General features: G+C 36.2%; 1 protein-coding gene across 1 annotated transcript in view; it reads left to right on the top strand.

The window, feature by feature from the left end:
* Window positions 1–14,897, top strand: part of CLVS2 (clavesin 2) — a gene marked incomplete at its 3' end in the record, with an annotated part of 65,608 nt that overhangs the window by 37,010 nt on the left and 13,701 nt on the right. The window lies entirely within an intron of this gene.

The raw sequence follows: 14,897 nt of genomic DNA on the forward strand, positions 1-14,897 counted from the left end.
GAACCTCTCAAGCTATCTTTATAATCCACTGCCTTACCATCCATATGGACACCACATAGTCTTGGAAGGAGTTGGTAGAGCTAAAAATGTTCTGGCAAATGATTGGAAAACATCACACTGGCTTCAGTGACCTCTTCCCTCCAATGCCGGCAACATGATAGTGGTCAAGAACTTCAATTTGGGAGACAAATGTGTATTATTATCATTTTAAAATTTACAGGTGTCTGTAGTCTTTTAAAATGTTTTTCAGTGTATTCATGAATCTCCATTTTTTGCTCTGTTTCTGCTTTTCTATATCTCTACTCCAGTCTGAGTTATCCAAACTTGGGGACATCTCCACATGGCCTACTGCCACTTGAAATTCGACATATCACACTCCCCCTCAAATATAATCCTTTTCCTCTTTCAGTTTCTAGTACAAGTAGTGGTTTCTCAACTAACCAAGATTAAAATGTGCCAGCCTACTTTCAGCCATTCTCTTGTAAGCTCCCTCTTCTGTCTTCACCATATTTCTGACGAGTGTATCTTGTTTTCTCTTTATAGTTAACACCTTAATATGGCTCACATTCAGCTTTGTTACCTGCAGAGTGCTAATAGGCTTGACCTCATGTGTCCATCCTCCCTTTCTCCCTACTTGAAATCAAGTAAAGTAGGACATTTTGCAAGGCTTCACTAAACGAATTGGGCAGGTGAAAACATAAAAATCACTGTTTCATATTCCAAGAAATGTGCACCAGAGACACACAGGGCTCTTATTCCATCCTTATCTCCATTAGTTCCCAAGTCTTACTCCAGCCCTGTCCCATCCCTTACCCTCACCACATTATCCCTGCTGCGGGTGAGCATGTGGTAGGTGAACATGATGGGAGGACCTAGTGGATGGATGTGTGTGTCACACATCACTTGGTCATTAAAAAACAAAACGACAAAACTAACACTCTAGTTGTTTTTGATTTTTAGCTTGACAGAATGTCTCTACGTTAAAATGGTTGCACTAAAACATAAATATTAAAATATCAATTTCCATAACAAACTACACAACCCTGCTAGATTAATGTTCCCACAGCACGACTGCAACATGCCACTCTTCTCAAGGAGACCTAGTGCAAGGTACACACGAAATTTTTTGTGAGACAGCTTGGATGGCTCAGGTGGACTGCGAAACCATCTTGCTGACAGCCATGCTGTCAACACTTCTTCACTCTTACCTTCAACTGCAGACAAACAGTCCTGGCAACTGGATCCCAAAGATGGCCCAGTCTCCCCGTGTCTAGTCCCACTGCTCCTTCTCTCTGAGATGCTCTCTTCCACTCACTCTGTTGCCTTATCTACAGCGACCAGATTCTCACTGACACCCTAAGATTTATTCCAAATACCGCCTCTTTTGAGAGCTCTTTCCTCATCATTTCAACTTCTGTTCAATCTGTCATCCTTTCTCTCCTTTAAACCTTATAGCATTTTGTGAACATTATCTTTCCTTGGTTTACATTACTTATTCTCTTTACCAAAATATAAATTCCTTCAGCGTAAGGACTCTGCTTCATTCATATTCCCCTTACATTTCTTAGGCTTGAGCAGTTTTCAGTAAATATTTGTTAGCATTAATCAATGCTTAGAGTTCTGTGTTGTCTTTGTATAGATTTTTAAAAAATATTTCTCTAAGTGTGTATGTGTGTGTGTGTGTGTGCATGTGTGTGTGTGGTGTATGGTCATCTTGGAACATTTGAAAAATATAAAATATACAAAGAATAAAATAAAAGTCATCTAGTATTCTATTACACAGAGTTAACCAGGACAATATTTAATGTATATTTCTAATTCTTTTCTTTTATATTCTTTGTTAAAATAAAGTTTTTTCCTGGGTTATTGCCTAATATTATATTTTGATTGTTTTCTGTTATTAAGAATTCTTTGAAAATGCCATTTCAATGGCTCTTTAGTATTATATATTATAAATACACTATTCATTTATTCACTCTTTTGTTAAATAAATTTAAATTGTTCCTGGTGTTTTCCTCATTACAAAATATGTACAAAACATTCAAGTACAGAAAATTTTGCCCCAATTAATGATAATTTCTTTATAATTTATTTCTAGAAATGGTATTAGGAGAAATAAAGTACATGCTTTGAGGTTTCTTTCAGGAATGTTTCACCAATTTCTATTTCCTTAACAGAATACGACAGATACTGTCTTGCCAAACCCGTGCAGCACTGAGTTTCACCATTACAAACAATCCTGGCCAGTTTCACCTGCCTGATGTAGGCAGGAGTGTCCTGAAATATTCACTTAAGGACTTCTGCCTAATTATTTTTATAATTTGCTCTTCTGAATTCCTCTGGCTGAAGTTCTGCTGCTTCATTCTCCTTTGGCAATTTTGAATATGAGAACGTCAGCACTTCTGAATGTGTGTTACTAAAGTAGTTTAAAAGTCAAGTGGGAGACCTAATTCATTATTGATATACTGTCTGGGGGTAAAAGTAAGGCTGTCTTGCTACAGCTAACACATAGATTGAAGCCACAAGGCTCAAGGTACAGGTCATAAAAAATTACTATATATTCTATTTTGATTAGAAATGGCACAATTAACTGTTAACTTTGCTTTGTGTTCAGTTTTAATAAAAGAACCTAGTGCTTTTATAAGGTGGTAGTTTTGACTTCGGGTTCTCTCCTGCTGTTATAGTTGATTGAAATTGGTACTTCATGGATTGTAAAGAGGTGTGAGAATAGCTTTGTGTCCTGTCCTTTTGGCTGTCTCACCTCCTGCATGTACCAGACACACACCAGCAGACTAACTTAAATAAGTCTTGTGTCTTCGTGTCAAGGCTCTGTAGCTGTGATTTGTTTCAATCTGTTTTCAACCTTCTCTGACAGAAAAAATAGCTGGGGAGAATACCAACTTATTTTGCTCATGAAAGATAAATCTTCTTGCTCATTCAGTTATGTGATGACTAAACATGCTACAAATTAATTTTCAGTGTTGGTTATACTTTAAGAAACTTTTTTATCTAAGTAGTGCTCTTTCGAGGAGGAATAGTTTATATAATATCCCACTTTAAGTTGTCTGTATTTTACTGCACTCAAGACTCAGACATACCCTTCCATGTGCAAAGTTGATGGCACTGTGTCACCAGTGTAATTTGAGAGTTTTATCTAGATATAGGGATCTATCCACTGTAATGTACCAACATTGTGTTCCAGGGTTCCTCACAGGATGGGAAGGGTTGTACTTGAACCAAAGTTAACCAACACCAGATGATCAACTATAGGCACAAGAACACAATAATAAAACAGTGATTTGTCTGGAATTAGAATATACCTGAGATTTTGAGAAAGATTAGTCAGTTCCAGCCCACAAATTTCAGAGACCCTGATCATATAGTCATAATGTACTCTCGTAGGCTTTCTCTCCATAGTAATCCCTCTGGTCTATTTAATAATTCTGATTATGTGGCTGAGAGGGAGGGACAGGAATACTTTTGCTGACAGAGACATTTACCTAATAGGTACATGGATTTATCCCTGGAACCTAGAAGCCAAGAGTGTTATAGATTACCTCAATACATGTGTTCAAAACATAGCAGTAATAGGAAAAAATGGAATAACATTTGTGTTTTTTCCTGTAGAATTAGTGTATAACCATTATTTACAAGTGATAATTTACTCGTGAGAGAGGAAGTAAGGTTATTCTTTGTAGATTTAGGCAAGCAAACTATACTGTATTTAAGATTTTTATAACGAAATTAAAAATTGGGAAATGATGGTCTACATTAAAATTACAACAATAAGAATATTACAAAATTCTCATTTTCATGTGAGCAGATGATAATCATGTGCCGTCTTGGATGAGGAAAGGATCACTCCTTCCCTTTCTCTAGGCCTGTAGCTTTGTGAGCTGGAGCAGTCCTTGGCCACCACTGGGTTCTGAGTGACCCAGAGAAGTTTCCTCCTAGTCCTCTGGAGTGGAAGTTGGAGACTCTCTCAGTCCAAGCAATCACCAAAGCAATGCAGTCAAATGCCTCTGCCTTCAAAATGCTGGTGTGAGACCTGCTCTCCCTACAGCACATGTCCACTCACAGTTTAAAGGACATGATAATTTAATACCTTAGAATCCTATAGCAGTTGTCCTAGTTATTTGCATTGAGAAGATAGAACCCTCCATTGAGCCCCTCTAAGTTTTCTTTTATGTTCCCCAGAAAGGAGAATATCAGGCAACATCATTGCATTTGCACTTGGGCATCATTTCAAATTAACTTAAAAAAAAACAAAACAGAGAACACCCTCAGACAAAACTGAAAAAGAACAAAGCTAGCATATCTCTATAATGGGAACTGAATTCTATAAAAGGAGAGTGACAGGGCAAAAGAGACATTATTAGGAGTCATGGTGCCATAAAATCTTCTTTAGCCAAATATTGATGCATATAGGATGAAGGAAAGTGGCTATTTTTTAAAATAGAAATGTCATAAATGATATGCATTTGCCTTTGGGTAGAGCACATTCTGTTGATCACCCTTAATAGAAATTCATGTTGACACACTTGTATTCATGATAGACACTTTAAACAATAGCTGACATTTTGCCAGAGGTCTTAAAACAAACAGATACTGTAAAGTTTGCAAATGCAAATCTAAGAACATCAATTTTCAAATTTAAAAATTTAACATAAACTGTTATCTATATTTTAGTGTGTATTTGGATTTAAGATTTTAACCTTTATAAGGGTAAAATCATTTCAAAATATATTCATATCTCAAAAATTTTTAATTCTAAAAAGAATATCACTTATTAATGGGAAATTAATGTATCTTATTTATCACTCTTTTAAATGATCCATCATGGTTAATCCATGTTTCTTAAAACACTTATTAAAATTAAGACTGTTTTCTGAGGAATCATAAAAATTTAAATCTGTAATTTACATGCATTTTGTTTCAGAGATTGCTCATCAAACAAAAAGCTTTGCTAAGTGCTTATTTTGGAATACAATGTGATATATCATTGAAGGCTGACTTGTTTCCTGAAACAGGAATTCACTGGTCATTTTACCAACCATTCGCTTATTTTTTTCTCTTTTCTCTGATGACAAACTCTAAATGTTAAACAAACTGGTTGTAGAAAATGTTAATCATTATTGTTTCCCTACATATCAGAGCAATTACTTCTTTTTGGTGAAATTTTGTTTCTACACAATTTTTTTCATCTAAGTTCCTTTATTTGATGCCTATCTGGATAGCATGAGGTTTTAATGGACAGTTAGAAGTTAAGAGGATGGAGATGAAGCATCCTCCTGCATGTGTATGATTTCAATGTAAACTCTCTTATCTCCATACCAGGGTCAAGATCCTTTGTTTTCAATATGTCATTTACATTCATTTACATATGGCTTATTACCAGTCATGAGACAGGCACAGAAAAAGACATACCAATTAGCTGATAATTAAATAGTTTCCTGCCTGTCTTCTTGAAGTTTGGCAGAAGGCACTAGTTTTGGTAAAAATTTTTGTTTCCCTTGTGAAAGTAGTTGAATGACTTGCCTGGATCTGTCTGTCCACTATTGATGGCGCTAAATATATGGGATCACAACTATAGTTCCATTCTTTTCAGTTGCATACGCTGCGCAGGGTGCTAGTGGTAGGGAATGGGAGCAGGGCTTTGGAACTAGAACAAACGTGATTTCATACAGGAATCTTAACCTTCTGAAGATGGGTACAACATGTAGACAAATAGCTAATACAACATTCTAAAAGATGTATATGAGGTATTAAAATACTATTTTACCATCTAGAAAGAATACCCTCAATATACATATTTAGCAAAACATTCTACGGTTAGCACGTCAAAGCAGACCAATCGTTTTTTTTGTTGTTGTTGTTTTGTTTTGTTTTTCAGATACAAGATGAAATTTTACTCATGATGAAGAAATGAATCACTATAAACTAGACATTTTAAGAAGCTGCCACATACCACAAATATCATAAAATCTATACAAATAACATAATATTCTTAATAACTACTTAACACCATCTTTTATATCTTTTTTCTCTTCATCTTTCAATTGCATATTTTTTATGCTTTCTTTTCAAAGTTTTTATTTTTATTTTTTTAACATCTTTACTGAAGTATAATTGCTTTACAACGTTGTGTTAGTTGCTGCTGTATAACAAAGCGAATCAGCTATATGTATACATATATCCCCATATCTCTTCCCTCTTGTGTTTCCCTCTCACCCTCCCTATCCCACCCTTTAGGTGGACACGAAGCACTGAGCTGATCTCCCTGTACTATGTGGCTGCTGCCCACTAGCTATCAAAGCAGACAAATCTTAAGAAGTTTGAACATATCTGAAGGAAGCTAATGTTGATCCTACCTAAGGAACCAGTAGTACCAACTGCTACAATAATCACCTACTTTCTATACCTACTCATACTTTTAGAGAAAGTGATTATTGTGTATGTTGCACATATATGAGCCATTATAAAAAAAACTATTATCATAATTTCAGACTGTTAGAGTTTCATGTCATCTATATAAAACATAACTGAAAAGAAATGGAGGCATACCCCAAGATGCTTAGAGTATTGCTTTTGTCTCTAGGTGGTAAGGTTATGAGTGACTTTTTAAAAATTATATTTTGGGCTTCCCTGGTGGCGCAGTGGTTGAGAGTCCACCTGCCGGTGCAGGGGACACGGGTTCATGCCCCGGTCTGGGAAGATACCACATGCTACGGAGCGGGTAGGCCCGTGAGCCATGGCCGCTGAGCCTGCGTGTCCGGAGCCTGTGCTCCGCAACAGGAGAGGCCACAATAGTGAGAGACCTGCGTACTGCAATAAATAAATAAATAAATAAATAAATAAAAATTATATTTTATTTTGTGTTCAGAATTTCTACAACAAGCGTGTTTTATATTTATTCTAAAACATCATAAAATAATAGTCCAATATTTTTGATCCTAGTGTAACTTCAGAGGTAGAATTGTAGAATTAAAGGTGTAATTTCTAGGTGCTGGTGCTACAATGTATCACTAAATGCATTTTGCCATAGCGCATATAGTAGTTGAAACTAAGTGCTACAAAAAAAGTGCAAGAAAAGAGGAAAAGAAAAACAAACATTAAAAAAGGCCGAATAGATTTAATTCTGAACGGGTGAGTTACAAATTCAATTTTTGCCTCTGTTCACATTGAGGACAATTCTTAAACCCAGTTGATAAGTTTAAGAAGAAGTTGAGAAACTCTAGACAGTCTGGTTTAGGAGTCCTAGACAGTCTTACTTGTGAAACAAGACCAGAGTTTTGATGTAATAATAGAAAAGTTCATTTTCCTCACATTTGTGACCTCAACCTTTAATTACACCAGAAACTATATTGATTTATGTTCTCAAATCTGACAATTTACTCATAGTAGTATTAATCTTAATATACAATTTTTATATTTCATCAAAATCAGTTAAAAATTTGAGTTACATGCTAATAGTTCAGATTCTCTAAATTGTTTTTCTTGAATAGCTAGATATTTAGGGCAAACGTATTTTTTTTGGCTAGAAATATGTGAATAATTCTCTTATGTATATTTGGTAGGTATAAATACGTTTACCCCTCTATATGGTGCCCATGGTGCCAATGTCTATTGTGTTCATAGTGTTTATATGCTAATGAGAAGATCAAGGCTTTGCTTTGATTGAACTCGTTTTGCAGTTGTTTGCCATGGCAGTCAACTCTTAAGGAAACCCACATATTACATGCTGGAAGTACTTCCAAATCCATCTTCTCCCAAAGAAGGATATTTATTTGAGTTTGTGGTCAGCAGAGGCTTGGAGAGATGCTGAATTCCACTAGAGCTCTGGTGGGTCAAGTTTCCATTAACTGAAGAATTCAGGCCAGACAATCTGTACCTCAAGCACAAGTGTTCTGCTCAAGGAAAAATGAATGGAAGTAGGTGAATTGGCAAAAGCTTTTGGAAGGTAGAAATTCTATTAACTCTTTTCAGCCCATTTTGGCTGTATTCTCACTAATTGTAAAGCACTTATTTCCTTGTCTCCAGTGAAGAGCAGTGTGGCCAGAGCCAATGATCAACATACTGTATATTTTTAATATTTTGATTATTATTTTGTACTATGTAGTATTATTTAGGGCCAAACAATTGCCCAATAAACTATATTATAAAATTACCACCGTGGTCATTTCCACGTGTGTAAAGTGGGAGTTAATATGGTAGCTCAGCACCAAGAAGGTGGGCTCAATGAGTGGCACCAATGGTGAGCCATTAGCAGTCCTGTTAAATATTTTTCCCATGTTGCAGATAAAGAAATTGTAGCTCAGAGAATATAAATAGTTTACTTAAATAATAAATATCAGAATGTATTTCATTTAATAAATATTCATCTAGCTTACACACACATTCACATACACAGGTTTTCAAAATGCTGGGAGTATAAGGATGAATCAGGCACAGTCTGGATCAGCATTCAGTGCACAAAACAGAAATCTCTCTAGATAGTTCAAGGAAAAATGGATTTAAATGCAGTGAGGGAGTGCTTAAAACCTCACTGGAAGAGCAGGAGGAATGAAAATAACAGAGAACTGTGACTGATCTCTTGGTTTTGAGGTCACAACCCTGCAGATGTGATTCAGAGGTCAAGAAACTGATGTCTTCACCCTCTTACTGCTGATGTCCCAACAGACTTTTACTTTCCAAGGGTGGTAACTAGAAAGTGGAAGGTGGTGTGCAGATACTACTGTAAACAATTGCTCTTCTAGAGCTTGCTTAGCAGCTGTCATTGCACAGGAAGGTGACTGCTGCCTCCCTTTAGTCCTTTAAATCTTATTCAAGTGCTTCTCATTGACAGATCTCACCTAGTCAGAACCCTAGCTAACATAGATTCCTGTTTTAGCCTTCCATCCCCTGCTCTGTTAGGTGGGATGTGAAGTAGGTGGAAATGGATGCCAGGCCCAGCACCAACAGACCATATGGAACACACAACCTCTGCACTCAAAGAGCTCACAATTTAGTAGTGGAGGCAGACAAATAAAGAGACAAATTTAGTATCTCACGGCAAGTGCAGTGATGGACTTAGGCACTGTGATGGTAGAGATGGGCTTTGATGTGAGAGCAGTGGGATGAGAAGACAGGAAAAGGATCAAAAGGGCTTCCTGGAAATGATGTTGCCTGAGCTAATTCTTGAGGGATTAGTAAGAGCAGATGGTACAAAAAGGGAGGGATGCGTATGGGAAGGAACAGAATCAACAAGTGATTAAACAGCATGTGAACATGAACGGACATGAAGGGGATGGGGGGAAGTGACATGGTACTAAGGAGTGGAATGGATGTAGTTAGTATCGGATTTAACTGTGATCACACTGGCATCATATGGAAGGTGAATGTGAAAATATGAAGCTACACAGAGGTGGGGGCATAAATACTGCAAGACTTGAGGTGTGATCAGAAATAAAGGGGATCAGACTTCTGGTTTCCAGTTCCTAATATAAACAGCTTGGAAGTCACCACTCTGTCCTAACAAGGAAAAAACTGAACAGACTGAAAAATCAACAACTATTCTTAGATCTATAAAAGTGGTGTGAGGGCACAGGGCAATCCCCTACCCTCCAAGATTAGAGAAACAGGTGAATACAGGGAGTCTTGGCTTATTGGGGCAGAAAGTCATGATCAGAAACCTACGTGGGAACCAATCTGGGGAAGGACAACCTGAATTGTTAATGATGAATTGCTGGAGGCTCATTGTATAAAATGCTGAGAGTTAAAAGTTCCAGAGAGAGGAGCAGGTATAGGGGGGCCCTCCCCACTTTTGTGAGATTTACCTCCAGGATTTTGACCAAGTTCTCACAGTAAATATTTGAGAAAAATCTCCTTATGTTTGCATCAGGAGGAGGGGAAAAGGAACCATTTTTACATATGCCAGAGCACTCTGCTCTTCTCATCAAGGCTTGCTCTCAGGAGAAACCAGGTAACCAGAACCTAACCTGCTGGGGTATTATTAGAGCTTAACTGACCTGCGGGGGAGAGAAACTCCCAACTTTAGTCTTCCACATGGGAAAAGGCAAATACCCAACTCCAGGTACTTTAGTCATCCTGCTCCACCCAAGCGGGGAGAAAAAAAATCAAGAAACACTTGTGAGTTAACAGTCCAGAGGCACATGATCATTAAAAGCCCAAGAGCTAATCTATTGGACTATAGAATGCTTTACCTTCCCCCACCTCTTACCATTTTATTACTGAAGGCCTTTACAATAGTTCCTTTTATCTGGTACAACATGCCTGGCTATCAAGAAAAAATTATAAGTCATAACTGAAAAAAAGTAGAAAACAAAATATAAAGAGACAGGGTAAGTATCTGAATGAGACATGGCAGGGATATTGGAATTATTAGACTGGGAAATTAAAACTATGATTAATATGCTAAGGGCTTTAATGAATATCTAGACAGCATGCTAAAACAGATGGACAATGTAAGCAGAGAGGAGGAAATCCTAAAAAAGAACCAAAAAGAAATGCTAGCGATCAAAAACTGTGACAGAAATGAAGAATGCTTTTGATAGGCTTTTTAGTAGACTGGACACAACTAAGGAAAGAATCTCTGAGCTTGAGGATATATCAATAGAAACCTCAAAAACTGAAATGCAAGGAGAACAAAGGGAAGAAAAAAAAAAACAGAACAGAATATCCAAGGACTGCAGGGCAACTACAAAAGGTGTACCATGTGTATAATGGTAATACCACAAGGAGAAGAAAGAGAGAAAGGAAATGAGTGATATCACAGTGAGGAAAGGAAGGAATCAAGTATTATGTCCTTGCTTTGGACTTTGATACTTTGATATCTTTTTAACACAGAAGTAGTGTTAAGTCAGAATTTTAACCTAGGTCTACTTGATTGCAAAGTCAGTGCTTTCCTTTCTCTTTCACACTGCCTTAACTGTGATTTGGTACTGACCAAGTCATTCTGTATTTAAAGATGTGTCCAAGGAATCCATGGCATCATGTATAAGTTATGTGTTTACATGTGTATATTCTTTGTTCACAGTAGAAGAAGCATGACCTTCAAGTGGTTCTCAAAGTTTAAAAATCACTGAGCTAATTAAATTTGTTATAAGCAGAAAAAATAAATTTAAAAAAAACGACAAAAAAAAACTATAAATGTTTGAAGGTGTGTTCAGCCATGTACTCATTAACAAGATCACTTTTGAATGATTGAGTATCCTGATTATTTTGAATACTTCCAATGACTGGGATCCCAGGCACACCATTGAATCGTTGCATGCCTGTCTATGTGCTAGGGATTTTCCTTTCTGTTTAATGTAAATCATTGTCTGAAACAACTGGAATCCATTTGTTATTGGTTCTATCACTGCCTAATAAAAGCAACTTGTCCCTAAAAAAATCAAAAACAAAACAAAACAAACAAACAAACAAACAAACAAAATCACTGAGCTAAGACTTCTGGCTTAAAAACCTGATAGTTGGTGTTCATTCAGTTTTGTTCTAGAGATCAAATGCTCACTCAGGAGTATATTTTAAAAGTGTACTAAGTAGCTCTGCTTTAGGTAGTGCAGTAGGTTAAAAATTCTTAAAGATCTCCCTGCCACGAAGCACCAAGGTGTTGAATAAATCACAATGAAAATATATCTAGATGCTCTACTGAACTCTGGTGAACATAAAAAAAGTCCCAACAGAGACAAGCACAGGGAGTCTACTGGAAAGAAACAGAATAAGGGAAACTTGAGTGGTTCTGGAGACCAGTGTTGACTGTAGGAACCTAGAATTTTGGAGAGTAATGATTGCTGGGGGTGTGCGGTGGGCAGGAGAAGACGTGAGGCCTGCACACACTGAGGGCAAGTTGGGGACTGGATGTGAGAACCTGCATTCCTCCAGGTGCTGCATCCTTAGGGAAAGGTTGTGCTGGGAAAATCCCTGCTGGCCAGGAAATGTTTAAGGAACCTCTCTGCCTCTCCCATATCCAGGGATAGAACCTAGTGGGAGCTAATATAGATCTTGTCGGGAGAAAAGCATCCTCAAACTAGCTCTTTCAGGATACCCAAGGATTAATATTAGCCAAATATGATCCACCATAAACAAGGTATCATGATCAAGGTCAGCAGAGATAACAAATTCAATCCCTCAAGGACCCAGAAACAAAATACCTCTGTGTAAAATGGTTATATTATGAAACAATGATATTAATGATGGAATTAAAATAAGCAAAGACCAAGCAACTAACAAATTAAAGTGTCACGAGAATCTATTTTACACCCACTAGATTGGCAGAAGTTAGAAAGATGGATAATACCAAGTGTAGTATGTGGAGCAGCCAGAACTTTCCTGCATTACTGGGGGAAAGATGAGTATAAATTGGTGCAGTTTGCTCCTAACAATTTTGTAAAGTTGGACTGTATACACTCTATGACTCAACGTTAACACTTTTAGATAAATACCCTGCACATACACCTGAACATGCACAAGAGACACTTCTGAGAATGAAGTCTGCAGAGCAGCTGTGTTGGTGATAACACATATATATGGAATTAAAAAAAAATTTCATGAAGAACCTAGGGGTAAAACGGGAATAAAGACACAGACCTACTTGAGAATGGACTTGAGGATATGGGGAGGGGAAGGGTAAGCTGTGACAAAGCGAAAGAGAGGCATGGGCATATATACACTACCAAATGTAAGGTAGATAGATAGTGGGAAGCAGCCACAGAGCACAGGGAGATCAGCTCGGTGCTTTGTGACCGCCTGGAGGGGTGGGATGGGGAGGGTGGGAGGGAGGGAGATGCATGAGGGAAGGGATGTGGGAACAGATGTATATGTATGACTGATTCACTTTGTTATAAAGCAGAAACTAATAATAATAATAAAAAAACCCAAAATTTGGAAAACAATGTGCAGGGACAGAAGAAAATAAACTGTGGTGTTCCATACAATGGTATGCTATACAATAGTGACAATGAACTATAGCTATGCACAACGTGTTTAAATTTCAAATACAACGAACCGCAAAAACACTGTTATGCGACCACATTCACTATGACATTTTTATAAAGCTTAAGTACTTAAAAAACTTAACAGTATGTTTTAAGGGATATATATATATATATATATATATATATATATATATATATATAGCAAAAATATAAAATATGCAAAATAAAAAATAAATATAATATTTATATATTTATAAACTTTATAAAATAAAATATAAAATATTGATATAAGCAAGAGAAATGCTTATATTTGAAATACAATGTGAAATTTTAAAATGTGGGGGAAATGAAAGAATATGTAAATACAGTGATCTTCAAGGTTACCAATTATATTCTATTTCTTAAGCTGAATGGAGAGCACATATTAGTATTCTCTTTATTGTATATACATTATTTATCTTCATTTTATATATAAAAATGTCATAAAAAATGTCATAATTTTAAAAGACACTGAATCATATATACATATATGATTCATATATCCCCTCTTTTTTGGATTTCCTTCCCATGTAGGTCACCACAGAGCACTGAGTAGAGTTCCCTGTGCTATACAGTAGGTTCTCATTAGTTATCTATTTTATACGTAGTATCAATAGTGTATATATGTCAATCTCAGTGTCCCAATTCATCCCCCCACCATTTCCCCCTTGGTATCCATATGTTTGTTCTCTATGCCTGTGTACAGTAGAAACTAACACAACATTGTAAAGCAACTATACTCCAATAAAAATTTTTTTTAAAGTAACCTGCTATGTGGAAGTCAGATGTATTTTTTCATAGGAAAATAAAAGCACATTCAGCTGAAAAAATAAAAATAAAAAAATTAAAAGACACTATGTCTGCGTTTCTACCTGATTCATTTCTGTTTTGTAATACTCTTGATGAATGAAAGCTACAAATTTATAAAAGAAGTAAGACACTGACATAAAATAAGACACAGCTTATGAATGTATTTATTTATTATTTGAAGTACTGTGGTTTTTTCATAGTGTGTTATTCTCAAAGATAGAAATTTTGTTGCAGAAAATGTTTGTTGACTCTAAAAATCAATATATGAAATCACTAATTAATTTCTAATGCTCATAAGTGTCCCCTAAAAACAAGATAACTTAATGATGTTAAACCATGTTTTTAAATCTTTTGAATCTTGTTCAAGAGAAAATTTAAATTAAGAAAATAGAGTTACAATTATTTCAGTTTCTTCTCTTTTGTTCCTGTTTATGTTCTCAGTAGAATCCAGATGTATGCCAATTATTATGATGCCTCTCAAGAGTCACTTCTAGTGGTACGGTTTTTTAAAGGAGACTTTTGTAGTCAGTTCAGCATGGAATGTTGAACCAGTAGCAAAATCTAAGTCCATTTACATAGAATCCATAGCACTGTCAAATATTTGGCTTAAGGATTCTCTTCAGATTTTGGGGTGGACTTGAGATGCACCTATTTAGTCACAGAAAGGAGGAAAACACCTCTACATCACTTCAGATGCAAACCTTACATGGTTGAGTTCTTGCTGAAGAAGAGGCTGGCTTTGTGATAGCCCCGTTTTCCTCCTGTTGGGGGAGCTCAGAGGGTTTAACTTTCATTTAACTTGGCAAAATGCATGTGCAAATTTCTAACACTACAATTCCAGGTTTTTATTTTGCTTAAGCATGTTTCTTTTTTTGGTAGTTGGAATAAGGAAAGGAGAGTGTTTATAGTAAAGTTGGTAATAAAATAAAGAGAATAAAGTGAGTTTTGATATCTGACCGTACTCACATTATAGATAACTACATTGAAATTTGATAAAACATTTTAATTTAAATACATTTTAATATACACTTATCTAACATAGATTCATTATTTGACAAATTTCTAAAGTCTTTTACTTATATTTCTTGGTCTATAATGACTGTTAGCAGTTTG

Source organism: Mesoplodon bidens (genome assembly GCF_964165515.1).
Source record: "Mesoplodon bidens genome assembly, chromosome: 12".
NCBI lineage: Eukaryota > Metazoa > Chordata > Mammalia > Artiodactyla > Ziphiidae > Mesoplodon > Mesoplodon bidens.